Consider the following 19,136-nt stretch of genomic DNA (forward strand, 5'->3'; position numbering starts at 1 on the left):
CTCAAACAATTCCAGGGTACATGAAGTACATGATGCATTACAGAATAACACAGAGCAAATTACTGTCAATTAATAAGACTTTACGTGGTTACACGGGTCATCAGTTCAGAATCAACTCTAGCAGAAAAAACTGTATAAGATATACAGGAGCTCGCTAACAAGTTCTCTAAGTATGAACTGTCTTTTTAACCAAATTCAAGCGGGAACTCACTCCCTATTGAAAACAAGAGGCAGGAACAACACACCCAGATTCGAATCTAATGAACTAAATGTACATTTACATTTGACATTTTAGTCATTTATCAGCTAGGTGAGACAACCACATATCACAGTTGTAGTAAGTCAAATGTTCCTCAATAAATGATCTATAAGCAAAGTAAGAGCTAGCAAGAGGGAAGAGTCAAGTTCAAGTGTGAGTTCACCAAAGCCTTTTTTTGGAGGGGAGGGGGTGTTGCGGGGTACTGTGGGATTATTTAAGATACTCTTCGAAGAGGTAGGGTTTCAGACGGTTTCTGGAAGATTGGCAAGGGGAAGCTGGTTCTGCCATTGGGGTGCTAGGACAGAGAAGAGCTTGGACTGGGCTGAGTGGGAGCTGCCCTCCCGTAAGGGTGGGAGGGCCAAGAGACCAGAGGTGGCAGAACAGAGTACTCGGGTTGGGGGGTAGGGAGGGGAAGTTCCTCTTGCTGCTCCGTAGGCAAGTACCAAGGTATTGTAGTGGATGCAAGCTTCGACTGGAAGCCAGTGGAGTATGTGGAGGAGTGGGGTAACATGGGAGAATTTGAGAAGCTTGAACACCAGGTGGGCTGCAGCGCTCTGGATAAATTGCAGGGGTTTGATGACATAAGCAGGAGCCCAGCCAACTGCGAGTTGCAGTAGTCCAGATGGGAGATGACAAGTGCCTGGATTAGGACCTGTGCCGCTTCTTACGTGAGGTAGGGTCGTACTCTACGGATGATGTAGAGCAGGGATCATTAACTAGATTCAGTCAAGGGCCGATTTCTTCTTGAGCGGATGGTCAGGGGGCTTAGAACGTAATTACAAGTCATTGGTAGACAACAAATTGACCGCAAGAAGCCAAAACATGTATGTTTGACTAAAACATAATAATTTCAAACCTTGTTTACATTTGTACACGATGATGTTGTCTCTCTATTATGCGTGTGAATACTTGGGAACAGATTTCTTAGATTAAAACCACTTGGAGCTGATTTCCTGGTGTTTTTTTTACAGTATTTTATGTCCAACAATGAAAATTCCACACACGCACCAAAAAAATATGTCTTGTCAAGATTGAGCTTGAGGTGGTGGGCCGACATCCAAGCTGAGATCTCTGCCAAGCACGCAGAGATGCGTGTCGCCACCTGGATGTCAGAAGACGAGAAGGAGAAAAGTTGTTGAGTGTCAGCCCTGTTCAGAATGCAAGCAATCAGCCACGGAGCAGGAGAGGAGGACCGAGCCAGCTGGGAGGAAAGAGGACAGTAAAGTCATAGAATGCAGAAAGGGAGGATAGTAGGTTCAAAGAGGCAGAATCAGGAGACAGGAGGAAGAAGGATTTAGCAGAAGGAAGAGATGATATGATAGAAGAGGAGAGAGTAGTGGGAGAGAGAGAGAGCGAAGATAGCGACGGCGCATGACCATCTGGGTAGGGGCTGAGTGGCCAGAGTTGGAGGAGACAGAAAAGGAAACAAAGTAGTGATCAGAGATCTGAAGGGGAGTTGCAGGGAGATTAGTAGGCGAACAATGTTATGACCGGACAACAAGAATGTGCCTGATAACCAGTCAACCCAACATACAATTTCAATCCAGTCACTTTAAAATACATCAACCAGAAAACCTACAATGCAACAAGACAAATCAAAATTCACAGCTTTTTATGAATTTTTAAACAAACCAAACACAACAATTTCCTTCGCAGTAACATTAATTTAATCAATTCAGTGTTTTCATCTGTCGTCACACCTCTCCTGGTGTCAGTCCCCCCAGGACCTCTGTGGGAACGTCTCTTCCTGAAAATTGTCACGGTAAAGGTGTGGCTCGCTCCTGTGAGATGCAAATGTACAGCCATTGCTCCGGACAATGCCATATTGAATCAATACGCCAAGCTGACGTCAACAAGACGCTAGATACATCTTCAACACTAGCCTTCATCGTCATTCACATTTGTTCTCTCTATTTTTTGGGGGGGCTATATCCTCAACAAGTGAAACAAATATATTTTCTGACAAAAATAAACTATATTGCAGACAGGAGACTGCAGTGCAGATGACCTAGATGGAGAGACAGAGGGAGTGAAAAAGAGGAAGGATAGAGAGACTAACTAACTTCTTTAACGATTGATGGAATGGGGAATCTGTTTGGTAAACAGGAGAAAGCTCTGATCATCATGTTACAGGGTCTTCATTCCCCTTGACGTCCATACCCCTTGAATTATTCCACATTTTGTTGTGTTACAGCCTGAATTCACAATGGATTAAATAGATGGATTGTCTCAACCATCTACACACAATACCCCATAATGACAAAGTGAAAACATGTTTTTTAGAAATGTTGACAAATTTTTTGAAAGTATTCATACCACTGAGTCAATACATTACGGAAAGCCGATCCAAGATCGCATAGCAGTTCAGACGTCTTTTGTCCTCGTCTTGTCGTGTCCTGTATATATATATATTTACAACTTTTTTCATATACATTTTATTTTTATTTTCCATCAACTCATCTTCTAAACACTCTCCTGCAACCAGCCTCACCAATTTATATTTATAAAAAAAGTATTATTTACCTCAGATCTGCAATCCTTCAGGAAGCTAGCCAGAAACTTCAGGAGGCTGGCCAGAAACTAGCCAGAAGCTAGCCAGGAGCTAGCCCAGAAGCTAATCCAGAAGCTAATCAGAAGCTAACCACGGTTTGTGGTCATCGGCTGTCCTTTAGCTCGAAAATCTATCGAAAATCTATCGCCAGTTTTGTACGGCGCAGCACGGCTCGGAACGGAACATACCGGACCAATTTTTCTCTCCATGTCCCTGGATTTCAACTGCTCTCTGGACATTCATACCCGGATCTCACAGCTAGCTAGCTGCTATCCGTGTGACAGTCGGCTTTCGTCGATTCCGGAGCAAACATTGATTGTTCCGGTGCTAGCCAGCTCCGTCAATCACTCCTGAGTTCCATCATTCACTCCTGGGCTGCAGTCACCTATCCGGACCCGTTTCACTGCCTACGCGGAGCCCCACCGGGCCTTCACAACCGGACTGCAGACGTTATCTACCTGAATGAGATCCGGCTGGCTCCTCTGTCGCGACGTTACCTGAACGCCCATCTGCGGCCCGCTAACCGTTAGCTGTCTTACCGGCTGCTATCTGAATAGACAATCGGACAATTTATTTATTTTTATTATTATGTTTTCTTCTCGGGCCTCTATAACTATATCTATTGTTCTTATTTTTGTTGTTGTTGTGTGATTTGGATTAATCCCCTCTACCACACGGAACCCTACTAATCTACTGACCGAACGCAAGAGGTGGCTAACAACAGACCTCCATCCTATGCTAGCTTGCTACCGGTTGGCCTGGCTAGCTGTCTAAATCGCCGTGACCCTAAACCAACCTCTCCACTCACTGGACCCTTTTGATCACTCGACTAAGCATGCCTCTCCTTAATGTCAATATGTCTTGTCCATTGCTGTTCTGGTTAGTGTTTATTGGCTTATTTCACTGTAGAGCCTCTAGTCCTGCTCACTATACCTTATCCAACCTATTAGTTCCACCACCCACACATGCAATGACATCTCCTGGTTTCAATGATGTTTCTAGAGACAATATCTCTCTCTTCATCACTCAATACCTAGGTTTACCTCCACTGTATTCACATCCTACCTTACCTTTGTCTGTACATTATACCTTGATGCTATTTTATCGCCCCCAGAAACCTCCTTTTACTCTCTGTTCCAGACGTTCTAGACGACCAATTCTTATTGCTTTTAGTCGCACCCTTATTCTACTCCTCCTATGTTCCTCTGGCGATGTAGAGGTGAATCCAGGCCCTGCAGTGCCTAGCTCCACTCCTATTCCCCAGGCGCTCTCTTTTGACGACTTCTGTAACCGTAATAGCCTTGGTTTCATGCATGTTAACATTAGAAGCCTCCTCCCTAAGTTTGTTCTATTCACTGCTTTAGCACACTCTGCCAACCCGGATGTTCTAGCTGTGTCTGAATCCTGGCTTAGGAAGACCACCAAAAATTCAGACATTTTAATTCCAAACTACAACATTTTCAGACAAGATAGAACTGCCAAAGGGGGCGGTGTTGCAATCTACTGCAAAGATAGCCTGCAGAGTTCTGTCCTATTATCCAGGTCTGTACCCAAACAATTTGAACTTCTACTTTTAAAAATCCACCTCTCTAAAAACAAGTCTCTCACCGTTGCCGCCTGCTATAGACCACCCTCTGCCCCCAGCTGTGCTCTGGACACCATATGTGAACTGATTGCCCCCCATCTATCTTCAGAGCTCGTGCTGCTAGGCGACCTAAACTGGAACATGCTTAACACCCCAGCCATCCTACAATCTAAACTTGATGCCCTCAATCTCACACAAATTATCAATGAACCTACCAGGTACCTCCCCAAAGCCTTAAACACGGGCACCCTCATAGATATCATCCTAACCAACTTCCCCTCTAAATACACCTCTGCTGTCTTCAACCAAGATCTCAGCGATCACTGCCTCATTGCCTGCATCCGTAATGGGTCAGCGGTCAAACGACCTCCTCTCATCACTGTAAAACGCTCCCTGAAACACTTCAGCGAGCAGGCCTTTCTAATCGACCTGGCCGGGGTATCCTGGAAGGATATTGACCTCATCCCGTCAGTAGAGGATGCCTGGATTTTTTTTTAAATGCCTTCCTAACCATCTTAAATAAACATGCCCCATTCAAGAAATTTAGAACCAGGAACAGATATAGCCCTTGGTTCTCCCCAGACCTGACTGCCCTTAATCAACAAAAAAATGTCCTATGGCGTTCTGCATTAGCATCGAACAGCCCCCGTGATATGCAGCTGTTCAGGGAAGCTAGAAACCATTATACACAGGCAGTTAGAAAAGCCAAGGCTAGCTTTTTCAAGCAGAAATTTGCTTCTTGCAACACTAACTCAAAAAAGTTCTGGGACACTGTAAAGTCCATGGAGAATAAGAACACCTCCTCCCAGCTGCCCACTGCACTGAAGATAGGAAACACTGTCACCACTGATAAATCCACCATAATTGAAAATTTCAATAAGCATTTTTCTACTGCTGGCCATGCTTTCCACCTGGCTACTCCTACCCCTGTCAACAGCACTGCACCCCCAACAGCAACTCGCCCAAGCCTTCCCCATTTCTCCTTCTCCCAAATCCATTCAGCTGATGTTCTGAAAAAGCTGCAAAATCTGGACCCCTACAAATCAGCCGGGCTAGACAATCTGGACCCTTTCTTTCTAAAATTATCTGCCGAAATTGTTGCCACCCCTATTACTAGCCTGTTCAACCTCTCTTTCGTGTCGTCTGAGATTCCCAAAGATTGGAAAGCAGCTGCGGTCATCCCCCTCTTCAAAGGGGGGGACACTCTTGACCCAAACTGCTACAGACCTATATCTATCCTACCATGCCTTTCTAAGGTCTTCGAAAGCCAAGTCAACAAACAGATTACCGACCATTTTGAATCTCACCATACCTTCTCTGCTATGCAATCTGGTTTCAGAGCTGGTCATGGGTGCACCTCAGCCACGCTCAAGGTCCTAAACGATATCTTAACCGCCATCGATAAGAAACATTACTGTGCAGCCGTATTCATTGATCTGGCCAAGGCTTTCGACTCTGTCAATCACCACATCCTCATCGGCAGACTCAACAGCCTTGGTTTCTCAAATGATTGCCTCGCCTGGTTCACCAACTACTTCTCTGATAGAGTTCAGTGTGTCAAATCTGAGGGTCTGTTGTCCGGACCTCTGGCAGTCTCTATGGGGGTGCCACAGGGTTCAATTCTTGGACCGACTCTCTTCTCTGTATACATCAATGAGGTCGCTCTTGCTGCTGGTGAGTCTCTGATCCACCTCTACGCAGACGACACCATTCTGTATACTTCCGGCCCTTCTTTGGACACTGTGTTAACAACCCTCCAGGCAAGCTTCAATGCCATACAACTCTCCTTCCGTGGCCTCCAATTGCTCTTAAAAACAAGTAAAACTAAATGCATGCTCTTCAACCGATCACTACCTGCACCTACCCGCCTGTCCAACATCACTACTCTGGACGGCTCTGACTTAGAATACGTGGACAACTACAAATACTTAGGTGTCTGGTTAGACTGTAAACTCTCCTTCCAGACCCATATCAAACATCTCCAATCCAAAGTTAAATCTAGAATTGGCTTCCTATTTCGCAACAAAGCATCCTTCACTCATGCTGCCAAACATACCCTTGTAAAACTGACCATCCTACCAATCCTCGACTTTGGCGATGTAATCTACAAAATAGCCTCCAATACCCTACTCAACAAATTGGATGCAGTCTATCACAGTGCAATCCGTTTTGTCACCAAAGCCCCATATACTACCCACCATTGCGACCTGTACGCTCTCGTTGGCTGGCCCTCGCTTCATACTCGTCGCCAAACCCACTGGCTCCATGTCATCTACAAGACCCTGCTAGGTAAAGTCCCCCCTTATCTCAGCTCGCTGGTCACCATAGCATCTCCCACCTGTAGCACACGCTCCAGCAGGTATATCTCTCTGGTCACCCCCAAAACCAATTCTTTCTTTGGCCGTCTCTCTTTCCAGTTCTCTGCTGCCAATGACTGGAACGAACTACAAAAATCTCTGAAACTGGAAACACTTATCTCCCTCACTAGCTTTAAGCACCAACTGTCAGAGCAGCTCACAGATTACTGCACCTGTACATAGCCCACCTATATATAATTTAGCCCTATCAACTACCTCTTTCCCAACTGTATTTAATTTATTTATTTATTTTGCTCCTTTGCACCCCCATTATTTTTATTTCTACTTTGCACATTCTTCCATTGCAAAACTACCATTCCAGTGTTTTACTTGCTATATTGTATTTACCTTGCCACCAAGGCCTTTTTTGCATTTACCTCCCTTCTCACCTCATTTGCTCACATTGTATATAGACTTGTTTATACTTTATTATTGACTGTATGTTTGTTTTACTCCATGTGTAACTCTGTGTTGTTGTATCTGTCGAACTGCTTTGCTTTATCTTGGCCAGGTCGCAATTGTAAATGAGAACTTGTTCTCAACTTGCCTACCTGGTTAAATAAAGGTAAAATAAAATAAAATAAAATAAAACATGTGATTACAGCTGTGATTCTTTCTGGGTAAGTCTCTAAGAGCTTTACAAAACTGGATTGTATAATATTTGCCCTTTATTCTTTAAAATGTATTCAAGCTCTGTCAAGTTGGTTGCTGACCATTGCTAGACAACCATTTTCAAGTCTTGCCATAGATTCACAAGCAGATTTAAGTCAAAACTGTAACTTGGCCACTTAGGAACATTCACTGTCTTCTTGGTAAGCAACTCCAGTGTAGATCTGGCCTTGTGTTTAATTCAATGATTTTTTTTTTTACATTTCTACCCATCAACAAACAGGTGCCTTTCTTTGCGAGGCATTGGAAAATCTCCCTGGTCTTGAAATTCACTGCTTGACTGAGGGACCTTACAGATAATTGTACGTGTTGGGTAAAGAGATGAGGTAGTCATTCAAAAGTCATGTAACTTATAAAGTGACTTTTTAAACAACATTTTTACACCTGAACTTATTGAGGCTTGCTCTAATCAATGAGTTGAATAGTTATTGACTCAAAATATTTCAGATTTTCATTGTTTACTCATTTGTAAAAAATAAATTAATCTAAAAACATAATTTCATTTTGACATTATGAGGTATTGTCTGCCAGTGACAAATACAATCAAAATTTAATCCATTTTAAATGTAGGAAAAATGCAGAAAAAGTCAAGGGGTGTGAGTACTTTCAGAAGGCACATCACACCTGACTTTTCATTATCTATGACATCATCAAATCAAATCAAATTTATTTATATAGCCCTTCGTACATCAGCTGATATCTCAAAGTGCTGTACAGAAACCCAGCCTAAAACCCCAAACAGAAAGCAATGCAGGTGTAGAAGCACAGTGGCTAGGAAAAACTCCATAGAAAGGCCAAAACCTAGGAAGAAACCTAGAGAGGAACCAGGCTATGTGGGGTGGCCAGTCCTCTTCTGGCTGTGCCGGGTGGAGATTATAACAGAACATGGCCAAGATGTTCAAATGTTCATAAATGATCAGCATGGTCAATTAATAATAATCACAGGCAGAACAGTTGAAACTGGAGCAGCAGCACGGCCAGGTGGACTGGGGACAGCAAGTAGTCATCATGTCATGGTCCTAGGGCTCAGGTCCTCCGAGAGAGAGAAAGAAAGAGAGAAAGAGAGAATTAGAGAGAGCATACTTAAATTCACACAGGACACCGGATAGGACAGGAGAAGTACTCCAGACATAACAAACTGACCCTAGCCCCCCGACACATAAACTACTGCAGCATAAATACTGGAGGCTGAGACAGGAGGGGTCAGGAGACACTGTGGCCCCATCCGATGACACCCCCGGACAGGGCCAAACAGGAAGGATATAACCCCACCCACTTTGCCAAAGCACAGCCCCCACACCACTAGAGGGATATCTTCAATCACCAAATTACCATCCTGAGACAAGGCCGAGTACAGCCCACAAAGATCTCCGCCACAGGGGGGGGGGGGCAACCCAGACAGGAAGATCACATCAGTGACTCAACCCTCAACCCCTCCTAGGGACGGTATGAAAGAGCCCTAGTAAGCCAGTGACTCAGCCCCTGTAATAGGGTTAGAGGCAGAGAATCCCCGTGGAAAGAGGGGAACCGGCCAGGCAGAGACAGCAAGGGCGATTCGTTGCTCCAGAGCCTTTCCGTTCACCTTCACACTCCTGGGCCAGACTACACTCAATCATATGACCCACTGAAGAGATGAGTCTTCAGTAAAGACTTAAAGATTGAGACCGAGTTTGCGTCTCTCACATGGGTAGGCAGACCATTCCATAAAAATGGAGCTCTATACGAGAAAGCCCTGCCTCCAGCTGTTTGCTTAGAAATTCTAGGGACAATTAGGAGGCCTGCGTCTTGTGACCGTAGCGTACGTGTAGGTATGTACGGCAGGACCAAATCAGAGAGATAGGTAGTTGCAAGCCCATGTAATGCTTTGTAGGTTAGCAGTAAAACCTTGAAATCAGCCCTTGCCTTGACAGGAAGCCAGTGTAGGGAGGCTAGCACTGGAGTAATATGATAATTTTTTTTGGTTCTAGTCAGGATTCTAGCAGCCGTATTTAGCACTAACTGAAGTTTATTTAGTGCTTTATCTGGGTAGCCGGAAAGTAGAGCATTGCAGTAGTCCAACCTAGAAGTGACAAAAGCATGGATTAATTTTTCTGCATCATTTTTGGACAGAAAGTTTCTGATTTTTGCAATGTTACGTAGATGGAAAAAAGCTGTCCTTGAAACAGTCTTGATATGTTCTTCAAAAGAGAGATCAGGGTCCAGAGTAACGCCGAGGTCCTTCACAGTTTTATTTGAGACGACTGTACAACCATTAAGATTAATTGTCAGATTCAACAGAAGATCTCTTTGTTTCTTGGGACCTAGAACAAGCATCTCTGTTTTGTCCGAGTTTAAAAGTAGAACGTTTGGCCTCCCGGGTGGCGCAGTGGTTAAGGGCGCTGTACTGCAGCACCAGCTGTGCCATCAGAGTTCCTGGGTTCGCGCCCAGGCTCTGTCGTAACCGGCCGCGACCGGGAGGTCCGTGGGGCGATGCACAATTGGCCTAGCGTCGCCCGGGTTAGGGAGGGCTTGGTCGGTAGGGGTGTCCTTGTCTCATCGCGCACCAGTGACTCCTGTGGCGGGCCGGGCGCAGTGTGCGCTAACCAAGGTGGCCAGGTGCATGGTGTTTCCTCCGGCGCATGTTTCCTCCGGCTGGCTTCCGGTTTGGATGTGTGCTGTGTTAAGAAGCAGTGCGGCTTGGTTGGGTTGTGTATCGGAGGATGCATGACTTTCAACCTTCGTCTCTCCCGAGCCCGTACGGGAGTTGTAGCGATGAGACAAGATACCACTAAATTGGGGAGAAAAAGGGGTAAAATAAAATGTAAAAAATAAAAATAAATAAAAGTAGAACATTTGCAGCCAATGAAAGCCATGAAAGTGTTTCATAGTGAGGGCAATTTTGGGGCTTCACCATGTTCCGTTTTAGGACCACTATTGTTTTCACTATATATTTGACCTCTTGGGGATGTCATTCGACAACACTGCTATGCAGATGACATTGAAAATGTACATTTTTTTTGTAAATTGAAATTTGCTATCGTAAATGTTAGCAACACCTCCGCCTTTGAGGGATGCACGGGGGATATGGTCACTAGTGTAGCCAGGAGGTGAGGCCTCATTTAACACAGTAAATTCATCAGGCTTAAGCCATGTTTCAGTCAGGCCAATCACATCAAGATTATGATCAGTGATTAGTCCATTGACTATAATTGCCTTTGAAGTAAGGGATCTAACATTAAGTAGCCCTATTTTGAGATGTGAGTTATCATGATCTCTTTCAATAATGACAGGAATGGAGGAGGTCTTTATCCTAGTGAGATTGCTAAGGCGAACACCGTCATGTTTAGTTTTGCCCAACCTAGGTCGAGGCACAGACACGGTCTCAATGGGGATAGCTGAGCTGACTACACTGACTGTGCTAGTGGCAGACTCCACTATGCTGGCAGGCTGGCTAACAGCCTGCTGCCTGGCCTGCACCCTATTTCATTGTGGAGCTAGAGGAGTTAGAGCCCTGTCTATGTTGGTAGATTAGATGAGAGCACCCCTCCAGCTAGGATGGAGTCCGTCACTCCTCAGCAGGTCAGGCTTGGTCCTGTTTGTGGGTGAGTCCCAGAAAGAGGGCCAATTATCTACAAATTATATCTTTTGGTAGGGGCAGAAAACAGTTTTCAACCAGCGATTGAGTTGTGAGACTCTGCTGTAGAACTCATCACTCCCCTTAACTGGGAGGGGGCCAGAGACAATTACTCGATGCCGACACATCTTTCTAGCTGATTTACACGCTGAAGCTATGTTGCGCTTGGTGATCTCTGACTCTTTCATCCTAACATCGTTGGTGCCAACGTGGATAACAATATCTCTATACTCTCTACACTCGCCAGTTTTAGCTTTAGCAAGCACCATCTTCAGATTAGCCTTAACGTAGGTAGCCCTGCCCCCTGGTAAACAGTGTATGATCGCTGGATGATTCGTTTTAAGTCTAATACTGCGGGTAATGGAGTCGCCAATGACTAGAGTTTTCAATTTGTCAGAGCTAATGGTGGGAAGCTTCGGCGTCTCAGACCCCGTAACAGGAGGAGTAGAGACAAGAGAAGGCAATATCAATATGACATGAGCAATATCAATATATCAATATCAATATTCTCTGCTAAGATTTTTTGGGACTCAGGTGTGGAGTGAAGTTAGTTACACACTATTGCGTTGATTTCAGAGACTGAATGTTCTACTGATTGATATATGTCCTAATATTATGATCTAAAAAATGCAAATACATTTAAAAAAAAGTATATAATATAAATAGAAAATTCAGGGATTGCATTACGGTGGTAGAAAGTATATAAATAACTCCTCAAGGTTTGGTAAAGCTGCCATGTACACTAGCAGATACAACTGCAGGCTTATTAAACCCCTGGCATGCAGGCTAACTCAAAACTAACACACCCCCAACCGCGGATACATTAGAGTAAACTAGTGGAGCATGAAATTAATGACATTTGACATGTTTCCTGTGTTGGTTCACAGTCAAAGTGATCCTAATCCCACCACTCTCTGTTAATCTGTTCATCCCCTTCCACACAACGCTCGCTGTCTTTGATTCCCAGCTGGTTGGGAGGCCATTTTTATCCCTAGGGCGTCAATCCTGTTGCTTTGTAGTAAGTGAATGTGATTTTTGGCCGTAAGGCAGAGGATCACTGTGGTGATGGATGGGGACTGACTGCATGGTCTCGCAGTGCTGTGGTGTCTCTCTCTCTCTCTGAGCCGGGGGAGTTTTTGTGTGTGTGTGTGTGTGTGTATGTGTGTGTGTCGACAGTAGAAGCTGAATTAATGCAGTGTCAGGTCACTCCTGGGACCTCATCCAGTCGTGACTGTGGTCTGCTCTACACATACCTGGGTCGTCCTGGTCTAATGTGACGTGTGGTCTGCTCTGCACATACCTGGATCATCCTGGTCTAATGGGACGTGTGGTCTGCTCTACACATACCTGGGTCCTCCTGGTCTAATGTGACGTGTGGTCTGCTCTGCACATACCTGGATCATCCTGGTCTAATGGGACGTGTGGTCTGCTCTGCACATACCTGGGTCCTCCTGGTCTAATGTGACGTGTGGTCTGCTCTGCACATACCTGGGTCCTCCTGGTCTAATGTGACATGTGGTCTGCTCTGCACATACCTGGGTCCTGCTGGTCTACTGTGACGTGTGGTCTGCTCTGCACATACCTGGGTCCACCTGGTCTAATGTGACATGTGGTCTGCTCTGCACATACCTGGGTCCTCCTGGTCTAATGGGACGTGTGGTCTTCTCTGCACATACCTGGGTCCTCCTGGTCTAATGTGATGCGTTGTCCACTCTGCGCTCACTCCCTCAGTAAACAAAAACAACTGTCAAGAGTCCAGGGTCATCTCATCACACAGTTATGTATTAAAGAGAGAAAAGGTTCATTGTTCATCCCCAACACTAAGTGATAATCCTCTTCATTCATGAACCAATACAAGACATGACAGAGACAAAAGGGGGAATATTGCAGTGACTGAAAATGGATTTCAAAGTTAAATAGGATGTCTGTTGTTACAGGGATATTTTCCAACCCAAGACACCTTAACCTATCCTTGTTATAAAAGTACTGGAGGTTATATTAGGTCATCAAAGAACAATGAGAGCTGACCAGCAGCTCTAAATGGAACAAATGAATTCAACCCTTTTGTATTTTCTCTATCAAGACAGGAAATGGAGTGTAGTGAGAAGACGTCCAGCTGATCTATAGAGGTCAGTCTGAGTCCGTCTCACTGCATGCTGGGTTATTTAACTGACAGGCTGTATGTACCAGAGACCTCCTGTTGGTTTAGCTGCCAGCCTACAGCCTGTCTGTCAGGTGGATGATGTTAACCTCTAGCCTTGCAGATACCACAGAGACCTGCATCCTCTATTTGTAGATCCACTGTTCTAATGTGATGAGGACTGACAGCCAGCTCAGCAGCTCTGCTCTGCCCTGCTGTAGTTTTTCCATCACTGCACAGTGATTTCAAGTACCAAAATACTTAAAAGTACTACTTAAGTCTGAAGGAATCTGTACTTTCCTTTACTATTTATATTTTTGACAACTTTTACTTTAGTACATTCCTAAAGAAAATATGTACTTTTTACTTCCATACATTTTCCCTGACACCAAAAAGTACTCATTACCAGAGGTGGGACCAAGTCATTGTTTTACAAGTCACAAGTCCCAATTCAAGTCCCAAGTCAAGACTGTCAAGTATCAAGTCAAGTCTCATGTCCTAAACTTTGAGTTTCAAGTCCTAAACAAGTCATAATGTGCTCAACACCAAATGTAATACCATTTCATATTTTTAACAAGAGTAATAGTATATTACATTTACACAAATCATGAATGCTTTTAAAAATATCTCTATATTTATTACATTCCAAATAAACGTTATATTTCCATGGAAATACATGGGTAGCCATGAGAAAGACACCCAATATTGATCGACGATCGATAATTGCTATGGGGCGCAATCGGGCGATGTAGGCTTGTACAGGTTGAGTCATAAGGCTCAGTTCCAAGTCAAGTCACGAGTCATTGGTGTTAAAGTCAAAGTCGAGATGCAAGTCATCATATTTGTGACTCAAGTCTGACTCGAGTCCAGGTCATGTGACTCGAGTCCACACGTCTGCTCATTACATTCAGGCAGGGCAGAGTTATGGTCCAATTCACACACCTATCAATATAACGTGTTGTCAACCCTACTGCCTCTGATCTGGTGGACTAGTTAAACACAAATACTTTGTTTGTAAATTCTGTCTGAGTGGTGGAGTGTGCCCCTGTCTGTCTTAAAAAAAATGAATTGTGTCGTCTGGTTTGCTTAACATAAGGAATTTGATTTACAGCATTTACTTTAACTGAAGTATGACAATTGACAACTTTTTCCACCATTGTACTTAAAGTACATTTAAAACCAGATACTTCTGGTGGGATTTTCCATGCATCGGCAGAACAGAGATGCTAACTCTGGTAAGACGAGGGGTGGGGGTGTGTATCTTTTTGTCAATAATGGCTGGTGCGCGATGTCTAATATTAAAGAAGGTATTGCTCGCCTGAGGTAGAGTACCTTATAATAAGCTGTAGACCACACTATCTATCAAGAGGATTCTCATCTGTATTATTCGTAGCCGTCTATTTACCACCACAAAGCGAAGCTGGCACTAAGACCTCTCTCAACCAACTCTATAAGGCCATAAGCAAAGAAGAAAATGCTCACCCAGAAGCAGCGCTCCTAGTGGCCGGAGACTTTAATGCAGGCAAACTTAAATCAGTTTTTACCAAATCTTTACCAGCATGTCACATGTACAACCAGGGGGAAAAAAAATCCAAGATCACCTTTACTCCACACACAGAGATGCATACCAAGCTCTCCCTCACCCTCCATTTGGCAAATCTGACCATAATTATATCCTCCTGATTCCTGCTTACAAGCAAAAACTAAAGCAGGAAATACCGGTGACTCGTTCAATACGGAACTGGTCAGGTGACGCGGATGCTACACTACAGGACTGTTTTGCTATCACAGACTGGAATATGTTCCGGGATTCATCCAATGGCATTGAGCTTGGGCTCCCAAGTGGTGCAGTGGTCTAAGGCACTGCATCCCAGCTAGAGGCGTCACTACAGACAACTTGGTTCAAATTCAGACTGTATCACAACCGGCCGTGATTGGGAGTCCCATAGGGCGGCGCACAATTGGTTCAGCGTCGTCTGAGCTTGGCCGGTGTAGGCCGTCATTGTAAATAAGAATTTGTCCTTAACTGACTTGCCTAGTTAAATAAAGGTTAAATAAAAATATAAATCCCGCTATGCCCTCAGACAAACCATCAAACAAGCAAAGCGTCAATACAGGATTGAGATTGAATCCTACTACACCGGCTCTGATGCTCGTCAAATGTGGCAGGGTTTGAAATGAAAACTATTACGGAGTATAAAGGGAAACCCAGACGCGAGCTGCCCAGTGACACGAACTCAATGCCTTTCATGCTCGCTTCAATGCAAGCAACACTAAAGCATGCACAAGAGCACCAGCTGTTCTGGTTGACTGTGATAACGCTCTCGGTAGCTGATGTGAACAAAACCTTTAATTAAACAGGTCAACATTCACAAAGCCACTAGGCCAGATGGATTACCAGGATGTGTACTCAAAGCATGCGCGGCCCAACTGTCAAGTGTCGTCACTGACATTTTCAACCTCTCCATGACCGAATCTGTAATACCTACATGTTTCAAGCAGACCACCATAGTCCCTGTGCCCAAGGAAGCTAAGGTAACCTGCCTAAATGATTACCACCCCATGGCACTCACATCGGTAGCCTTGAAGTGCTTTGAAAGGCTGATCATGGCTCGCATCAACAGCATCCTCCCGGACAAACATAGACCCACTCCAATTCGCATACCACCCCAACAGATCCACAGGTGATGGAATCTCAATCGCACTCCACACCACCTTTTCTCACCTGGACAAAAGGAACACCTATGTGAGAATGCTGTTTATTGACTACAGATCAGCATTCAACACCATAGTGCCCACGAAACTCATCACTAAGCAAAGGTCTCTGGGACTAAACACCTCCCCCTGCAACTGGATCCTGAACTTCCTGACGGGCCGCCCCCAGGTGGTAAGAGTAGGCAACAATACGTCTGCCATGCTAATCCTTAAAACTAGGGCCCCTCAGGGGTGTGTACTTGGTCCCCTCCTGTATTCCCTGTTCACCCACGACTGTGTGGCCAAACATGACTCCAACACCATTATAAGTTTGCTGACGACACAACAGTGGTGGGCCTGATCACCGACAACGATGAGACGGCCTATAGGGAGGTCAGAGAACTGGCAGTGTGGTGCCAGAACAACAACCTCTCCCTCAACATGAGCAAGACAAAGGAGCTGATCGTGGACTACAGGAAAAGGCGGGCCGAACAGGCCCCCATTAACATCAACAGGGCTGTAGTGGAGCGGGTCGAGAGTTTCAAGTTCCTTGGTGTCCACATCACCAACGAACTATCATGGACCAAACATACCAAGACAGTCGTGAAGAGGACACGACAAAACATTTTCCCCCTCAGGAGACTGAAAAGATGTAGCATGGGCCCCCAGATACTCAAAAGGTACTACAGCTGCACCATCGAGAGCATCCTGACCGGTTGCATCACAGCCTGGTAAGGCAACTGTTGGCATCAGACCATAAGGTGCTACAGAGGGTAGTGCGAACAGCCCAGTACATCACTGAGGCCAAGCTTCCTGCCATCCAGGACCTATACAATAGGCGGTGTCAGAGGAAAGCCCATCAAATTGCCAGAGATTCCAGTCACCCAAGTTATAGACTGTTTTCTCTGCTACCGAACAGCAAGCGGTGCCAGAGCGCCAAGTGTAAGACCAAAAGACTCATCATCAGCTTCTACCCCCAAGCCATTAGACTGCTGAACAATTAATAAAAACCGCCACCGGTTTGTTACCTATGTATAGTCACTTCGCCCCCACCTACATGTACAGATTACCTCAACTAGCCTGTAGTCCTGCACACTGACTCGGTACCGGCGCCCCCTGTATATAGCCTCGTTATTGTTATTCTTATTGTGTTACTTTTTATTATTACTTTTTATTTTAGCCTACTTCGTAAATGTTTTATTTTTCTTTAACTGCACTGTTGGTTAAGGGCTTGTAAGTAAGCATTTCACGGTAAAGTCTAAACTTGTTTTATTCGGCACATGTGGCAAATAAAGTTTGATTTCATAGTATTATTTAGTAGTATTTTACTGGGTGACTTTTACTTTTAACATTTTCTATTAAGGTAACTTTACTTTTACTCAAGTGTGACAATTGAGTATTTTTTCCACCACTGAGACACACACACAGCCGAAGGCAGACAGATGTGGATGACAGACAGCAATGGATGATGGACAGCCGTGGATGATAGATAGGCATGGATGACAAACAGGCATGGGCACCTTGTTGGAGAAAGAGGAAAGCTCCAAGCTCATCCCCTGGTCTCCAGACCTCATCTCCTGGTCTCCAATAACTAATTAGACATTTTAGTAATTTAGCCAACACTCTTATCCAGTATACAGGAGCAATTAGGGTTAAGTGCCTTGCTCAAGGGCATATGAACAGATTTTTCACTTTGTTGTTTGGGGATTCAAATCAGCGACTTTTCGGTTACTGGCCCAATGCTCTTAACCACCAGGCTACCTAATCCCCCGGGTCTCCAGACCTCATTCCCCGATCTCCAGACAACATTCCTCCACCTAGCTGAGGAACGGGTCAAGGGAGAGTTTACCCCAAACTACCATAAAATACCACAAAGTACCCACACCAGCGACCACAATCTGCCTCAAACAACCAAACCACTTATTTGAATATTAACATGAAAATGAATGTGTGTAAGTTACAGTACATCACTCCTCAGAAATGTAAGAACAGATAGTGAATGGTTTAATAATACCACTCTCTACTCCATTAATAATAACATTAATCCATTAATAACATAACTCTCTACTCCATTAATAATATAACTCTCTACTCCATCAATAATAACAATCTCTACTTCATTAATAATAGCACTCTGTACTCCATTAATAATAGAACTCTCTACTCCATTAATAATATAACTCTCTACTCCATTAATAATAGAACTCTCTACTCCATTAATAATAGAACTCTCTACTCCATTAATAATACCACTCTCTACTCCATTACTAATATAACTCTCTACTCCATTAATAATACCAATCTCTAATCCATTAATAATATAACTCTCTACTCCATTAATAATAGAACTCTCTACTCCATAAATAATAGAACTCTCTACTCCACTAATAACACCACTCTCTACTCCATTACTAATATAACTCTCTACTCCATTAATAATACCAATCTCTACTCCATTAATAATAGAACTCTCTACTCCGTTAATAATAGAACTCTCTACTCCATTAATAATAGAACTCTCTTCATTAATAATATAACTCTCTACTCCATTAATAATACCAATCTCTACTCCATTACTAATATAACTCTCTACTCCATTAATAATAACAATCTCTACTCCATTAATTATACCACTCTCTTCTCCATTCTACTCACCTGCCTCATCATGTGTATTGTTGCATTACTTCAGGTTTGTTTTTATAGAGACCCTTTTAAAACACTGTGTGTCATTAAGACTGGGGTCTACACTACAGCTTAGTTACGGCCCTCCCAGAACATGATTACAAAGCACTTTCTCACGGATCAGAGACGCTCAGCAATCAGTGAAAATCAATGGTGCTCCTTTCTCCCTCCTGCATCCAACTCTTTTACAAAACAATGAATTCTCACAGGCTGAAGAAGTCCACTGCAGAGGAGAGGTACTTGGTAGTCCATGCAAGCATTGAGCATTAAAGTCTGTCCGCATCCCAAACAGCACCATATTCTCATTATAGTGCACTACCTTCGACCGCAGCCTCTGATCAGTATATAGGGAATAAGGTGCTATTTGAGATACAGGGCCTGTATTATGTAACTAGAGCATTTTTGGGAAACCACAGGGGGTGAAAGTAGTCCTGTCCATCTGCTTGAATTAGACAAAGCAAGTGTCATAAAATGTAATTGGGCCATTGATCCATTGATCCAGAACATATCATCAAATACCCTTTAGACAGGTAGTTGACTTAATATTAGGGTCCATATAATTATCTCTAAATAGTCACAGAGAAAT

This window comes from Oncorhynchus mykiss, chromosome 2, assembly GCF_057628025.1.
Source record: "Oncorhynchus mykiss isolate SJ-2025 chromosome 2, ASM5762802v1, whole genome shotgun sequence".
In the NCBI taxonomy this organism is placed as follows: Eukaryota; Metazoa; Chordata; class Actinopteri; order Salmoniformes; family Salmonidae; genus Oncorhynchus; species Oncorhynchus mykiss.